This window comes from Phyllostomus discolor, chromosome 6 (assembly GCF_004126475.2).
Source record: "Phyllostomus discolor isolate MPI-MPIP mPhyDis1 chromosome 6, mPhyDis1.pri.v3, whole genome shotgun sequence".
NCBI lineage: Eukaryota > Metazoa > Chordata > Mammalia > Chiroptera > Phyllostomidae > Phyllostomus > Phyllostomus discolor.
Genome location: NC_040908.2, coordinates 63,168,195 through 63,175,122, shown reverse-complemented (window position 1 = coordinate 63,175,122; position 6,928 = coordinate 63,168,195).

The window sequence follows — 6,928 nt, the reverse complement described above, 5'->3', positions numbered from 1 at the left end:
CCGGGGCCGCCGGAGCTGTGAGGATCCAGGCAACATGCTATTTCTTGGCACAGACATGATCAGGCAGTTTTCTGTACGTGTGCTGTATTTCAATTTTAAAATGCCCAACAAATAAAAAGCCCATCCCCGGATGTGAGGGAGAGTCATCTGGGACACGACAGGATCAACACGGGGAACGTCACATTTGGTGCCGTGAGGTGGACATGCTAAACCCGAAGAATGACTGCTCATCAGAGGTCCCTCGGCTAACAGGCGAACAGGGCGTGCTGCCGTCCCTCCTGCCGGGAGTCCTGGAGTCAGGCCTAGCTGGGCCAGAAGCCCTGCCTGCTCCAGGAGAGCTGACTTCGATCTGGCTTCCACAGGGGGCTCCCTAGGACCCTCTCCCAGGTGCCTGGGGAGGAACCTCATTAAATGAGGCTGAGCAGCTGGGCTCCACCCCTCACCCCATTCGGCTTCCTGCTCACAAGCCGGACTGCCCAGTGTTACTGGAGAAGATCTCATTGCTAAGAACAAACTACGTTCAGCAGGTTAAAAACCAACCGATTGGAGAAAATCTTCACGATCTTGTCCAGATCTCAGATCCTGTGATGACAATGAGGTCAAAGAGGTTGCCCATCTCAGCTTCTCTTCCTCATGTGTTGAGTGGAAGCAGCCATGCCTGCTCCACCGGGACCATACCTGGATGAAATGAGGTGATACAGGTGCAATGCTGTGTGATAAAAAGAGCCTGTGAGGTCATGTTTCCAGTCCAGACAAAGGGGGAAGTTCAAGGCAGAAAACCACTCAAGGATGACTGGTAACAACAGCAGTGAACACGTGATTCTCTGCGGCCATCCTGCCCTTCAGATGCTTCATGTGATGAGGTTATTCCAGGTGAGGCAGGGCGAAAGCCCTGGGACCCTGGAGCCACTTCCTGTTTGGATGCATGGTCCTGGACAAGATAAGGTCTTGGAGCCTCAGTTTCCTCATTGCTAACGCACAGGGTGGAGTTGCCCCATTTAATCTGTGCAGGGCCCTTCTGTGGTAGGTACTACCATTACTTTTACTAGTATTGATCCTGGAAGAGTCAACACCCAAAGCAATCCACTTTAAAGCATTGTTGCTCAAAGTGCTGTCTGAAGACTAGGAGCAGCAGCATTCAGGAGGGAAAATGTAACACCCCAGCCCTCAGGCCAGATGCACTGACTTAGGGCCTAATCCTGAGCAATCTCCAGGTGATTCTACATGGGTTAAAGTCTGAGAAGGTCACCTTTAAAGTACAGCACTTCCCTCCACCTCACTGATGACAGTGAGACCTCCATCTCAGCACCTCTTCGCCGAGGGCAGAGTTCTCCAGGACAGCAAGGGCTGGGAGCCACAGTCATCCTAGAACATCTGCTCCACACATGCAGGGGTTTCCATGTTTTCTTCTGTGACACATGCCAGGCACCCAGATCAGTGGTCAGCATGCCCTGCATGCTCAGTAAACATTTGGTGAATAAATGAATTCGCTACTGATAAACCAATAGGAATTAATGCAATCCCTGGGTCAGAACATTTGAGAAGGCAGGGGACTTGGGCTATCAGAGTTTTGAAAAAAGACTAGAAAAAGGGAAAGGCCTAGAGTTAGGAGGTTCCTGCGGTTTGGGGCTTTAGAGGAATGAAATATGAGCATGAGGTTGTGAAGACACACTCAACCTTGACTGGTGATGCTTTGACAGGCTACTTTGGGGAGCCTCCACAGTAGGAATCAGTCCAGAGGCCACTCAGTGGTTGTAGCTTAGAGGACAGGAAGGCACAGGGCTGAGGGAGGGGAAGGGGGAAATGGGGCTCATGTGTCTGGACACATTGGGAATCTCGGGGACAGAGAACACCAAAGGACAGCAGAGCTTGAGGTCTTTGTGGCCTGAGCTTATCTATGTCTGGCAGATGTTCAGTACAGTTTCGAGGGAAGTGAAAAGCAGGCAGGCTCTAAATGGCTAAAATTCTGCTTGGTTGGGTGATGTTTAAAACAATTGGATATGGACACATTGAGTTTGGCATGGGTAGGCTACTGAGCCTGCTGTGAAGAAATCAACCACCCAGAGTGGGTACGTGGAGGCCACCTCTTGCTCCTTGGCATAACTCAGGCCAGGGATATGGGCCAGAGACCCAGGCTTGGGCAGCATGCTGCAGTGAGGCTTCTGTACAATTAGGGGGAATGTGCAAGGGTGATGGGAGGTGGGGGTTTCAGGTAGGAGAGAAAGTGCAGAGATGGAAGGTGGATGAGAATCCCAGAGGAATGTGGCCTTCCTGTCATATGCAGGCCTGCCTACACAATAAAGTCACAGAATACTGATAAACCAATAGGAACAGCCCAGATGAAAGGTTGAAACTGAATACACAGCACTCCAGTCTTCAAGGCTTTCAAGTCTACTCAGGGCTTCCCCACTAATGAACAAGGTGACTGTGGTCAGGCAAACTCCACTCAATTTCTCACTTAAGGAGGTAGGGATTAGACTAATCTGTGTTCTCATTAGGCTCACCTGCAGAGTCTTTAAAAAATTATGCCAGTGCAGTACAAACCCCCAGCCTCAGGACTGGTTTGTGGTGTCTGGGGGATGAAGCCATGACATCAACCTGCCAGGCCCAGGGCTTGATTCAAGGACCCTGAAGTCAAGTTCTCCCAGCTGCTTCCTCACTGGGGCTCTGTCTGGAGCTTCTGAAAATGCAAAGGAGAGAGTTGGCCTTTCACGAGATAAAAAGACTCCACCAAGTCACAGTATATTCTGACTGTATTTAAGTTTGAGTTGAAGGGAGAAGAAGGTTTGTTCCACTTTCTCTGGTTAAGATGCAGTTCAAGTTTCATTTTTTCTTTTTTGGCATAAAGTGTGCTATAATAGCAGGTGTTAAGTTGAGGTCAAATTGCTGCAAATCTTGGGAAAACCAAATAATTTTGTGTTTTATCTTCACATAACTATGAAATCTCTAAATCATAGTGGCAAACCTCAGCATGCCTCACGATAAGCCCAGTGCTCAGAAAAGTTTGGAGAGATAGTGAAACGCATCTGTGGGGTTCTTGGCCTCAAACTGAAAAAGCTTAAATGTTGAGAGCGGGGTGAGATGGCAGCAGAGTAGCAGAGTAGGTACTAGTTACACTGACCTCCCTCAGGACAGTATCAGAGTAGTGGCTAAAGAACAGAACAATCAACATGGATAACCATTTGAAGACTAGCTGAACAGAAGTCTTACAAGAAAGGTTTTACAGAGGAACCTGCATCAAGACCAGTAGGAAAAGCACAGATGCAAAAGGAGTTGGCCCCACACCCATATGTGGGAGGTGAGAATCCAGAGGGCTATCTGGGCTGAGGAGGATCACTGCAGAGGAGCAAAGGGTCTCAGCCCCATTCTAGTGTCCCTACCCCACAGCACTAGAGCCAGCAAGAGAAGCCCACACAATATCTGGCTGTGAAAATCAGTGGGGCTTCTACCTGTCTTAGTGAGAAGTGGGACAGCTCTCTTGAAGGACCAGCACACACAATCTCAGCTGAGGCACTCACCCTGGGCTCTGACAGAGGGGCAGCAGCTTGGGATGGACCAGAGTCATAAAGGGAGAAGTTGAGAGGCACGGATGTTGGGAGAAGGCTAGAGTGACAGCAGCAAGTGTCCTTATGCTGGGTCTCTCTCCCACACCACCTGCAAATGTCATCTTCCCTGGGTCAAGCATTCCCGTCCACATAGCATCATCCTGGGGAGTGCCACTAGTCTCTCCCTGCTGACTCCTAGAGGACCACCCTGCCAGGGTCACTCCCAGTGGAGAGGTCTTTGGAGGACTCCAGCCTGAGCCTGTGTGCAGACCTTACTGAGGAGCTCTTGAGGAAAATTGGACAGGCTTGAACAGTGCCAGAGTTACATGAAAAGAGACTGAGCTGTAGGGCTGGAGAGGGGCCGTGTTTTCCCCTGTGCCTGGGAGGTGCCTCCATTCCTGTGAGGAGCCCTCCCAACACATGGCCAGATCTTGGTCTGTTTTAGTCTGGTAAACTCTGCTGGCCTCATCCTGATGACCCCCTGAGACTCTGGCCCACCACCCTGAGGCTTTTGCTGAGTGGCCTCAGACCCAGCACTGTCACTGAGTGTAATCTGTATCAACCTGGTAAACACAACTTGCCCCCACCTGATGACTCACTGAGAACCTATCTCATGCAACTCATTCAACTTGTGCCCCACCAGAGGCTCTCCCAAGGACCGTGACTAACAGGCAGCAGGCAGGCAGAAGCAGATCTCTGGGTGTCTTGGGCCTTTTGCTGACCTGACCGTGGGGTCAGAGCTAGTGGAAGCCAGGCTTGATATGCAGCTTGGACCCTCCCACGTGCACCCATCCCCAGCAGAGGCAGCCACAAACTGAAGATCACTTGGTAGCTCCAGACAGGTAGCCCAAGACCAGGCAGTGTCTGGCATTGACCTGTACTGGAGGGTCTTCCAAGAAGCCCCAGAACCAACACAGTCATTGGTAAACTTCAGACCACACCAGAGCACAACCCAATTATACCAGTGGCACATGAAAAGGGAGATCTCTGGAGGCATCAGATCCCACTGGGGCAAATTCTGCTCTGGAGGTCAGCCCCCACATAGCAGTTCATACACTGTGGTTGAGGTCAGTCCCACCCCCAGACAGGCCAACAGCAATCAAGACTCAACTACAACAGGAAGGTTCACATAATCTGGAGCAGCTAGCTCAGGTGGTCAAGGAGGTTGTGCCACCAAGTCCCACAAGACACATACTACATAAGGCCACCATAAAAAGACCAGGAGACATAGAAGATCTACCTAATCAACAGAAACAAATACAGAGAGGCAGCCAAACATGGAAAATAAAGAAACATGCCGCAAATGAAAGAACAGGAGAAATCCACAGGAAAAGAACAAAATGAAATGGAGGCAAGCAAGTTACGAGACCCAGAGTTCAAAACAATGGGTATAAGGATGCTCAAGGAACTTAGGGGAAAAGTACCTGAACTAAATGAGAACTTAAAAAGACAGTAAGAAATAAAAAGGTGATAGAAGCCATAAAAAATAACCAGTCAGAAATGAAGAATACAATAACAGAAATGAAAAGTACACTAGAACAAATCAACATCAGGTTAGACAAAGCAGAGAATCAAATTAGCAATTTGGAGGCCAAGGTAGCAGAAAACACTCAAGAAGGGCAGCAAAGAGAAAAAGGAATTTTTAAAAATGAAAATACTCTAAGGACCCTCTCAGACAACATCAAGCATAACAACATCTGCATCATAGGTGAAGGAGAAGAGAGGCTGCAAAGGATCAAGAACCTATCTGAAGAAACAATGACAGAAAACTTCCCTAACCTGGTGAAGGGAAAATATACACAGATCTAGGAAATGCAGAGGGTCCCAAACAAGATGAACTCAAGAGGACCACGTCAAGACACATCATAATTAAAATGGCAAAGATTAAAAACAAAGAGAATTTTTAAAACAGCAAGAGAAAGAGAGTTAGTTATCTACAAGGGAGCTCCCATAAGACTGTTAGCTGATTTTTCAACAGAAACTTTTCAGGCCAGAAGGGATTTAATAACAAAATTTGATTATGAAAATCAGATTTGAATGAAATATTCAAACTGATGAACAGCAAGGACCTACCCAGCAAGGCTACCATTTAAAATTGAAGGAGAAATAAAGAGCTTTCAAGACAAGAAAACCTAAAGGAGTTCATCACCAACAAACTAGTATTACAAGAAATGTTAAAGGGACTTATATAAGAGAAAAAACACAATTATAAAGAATAAAATAGCAACAAATACATACCTATTATCAATCACTTGAAAAGTAAATGGTTTAAATGCTCTAATGAAAAGACATAGGGGCAGCTGAATAGATAAGAAAACAAGATCTGTATATATGCTGTCTCCAGGAGACCCACCTCAGAATGAAGGATACACACAGACTGAAAGTGAAGGGCTAGAAAAAGATATTTTATGCAAATAGAAATGAAAAAAGCTGGGGTGGTAATACTTATATCAGTCAAAATAGACAATTAAAAAAGGCTATAATGAGAGACAAAGAAGGTCATTACATAATGATACAGGGATAAGTACAGCAAGAGGATATCACCCTGCTAAACATCTATGCACCCAACATAGGACACCAAAATATTGTATATAAAGCAAATATTGATGTACACGAAGGGAGAGATATGGTAATACAGTCACAGTAAGGGACTCTAACACCCACTGGCATCAATGGATAGACCTTCCAGACAAAAAAAATCAACAAGGAAACAGGGGCCATAAGTGACATAGTAGACCAGATGGATTTAACTAATATTTTCAGAGAACTGACCCCCAAGATTGCAGGAAATACATTTTTTAAGTGTACATGGAACATTCTTCAGGATAGATCACGTTAGGCCATAAAACGAGCATCAATAAATTAAAGAAAATTTAAATCATTTCATGCATCTTCTCCAACCACAATGGTATAAAACTATAAATCAATTACAAAAAAACTCTGAAAAACACACAAACACATGCAAGCTAAATAACATATTACTAAAAAATGAAGGGATTAACAATACAGTCAAGGAAGAAATCAAAACACACCTTGAGACAAATGAAAATGAACACACCACAACTCCAGATATTTGGGACACAGTGAAAGCAGACCTAAGAGAGAGATTCACAGCAATACAGGCCCACCTCAAGGAAATAAAAAAATGTTAAATTAAAAATCTAATCTTACACTTAAAAAAACTAGAAAAAGAAAAACAAAGCCCAAAATGAATAGAAGGGAAATAAGATCAGAGCAGAAACAAATAAAATGTAGTCTAAAAATATTAAAAATTCAGTGAAACTAAGAGCTGGTTCTTTGAAAAGATAAAAAAATTATCAATAAACTTTTAACCAGACTAATCAAGAAAAGGAGAAAGAATACCCAAGTAAATAAAATCAGAA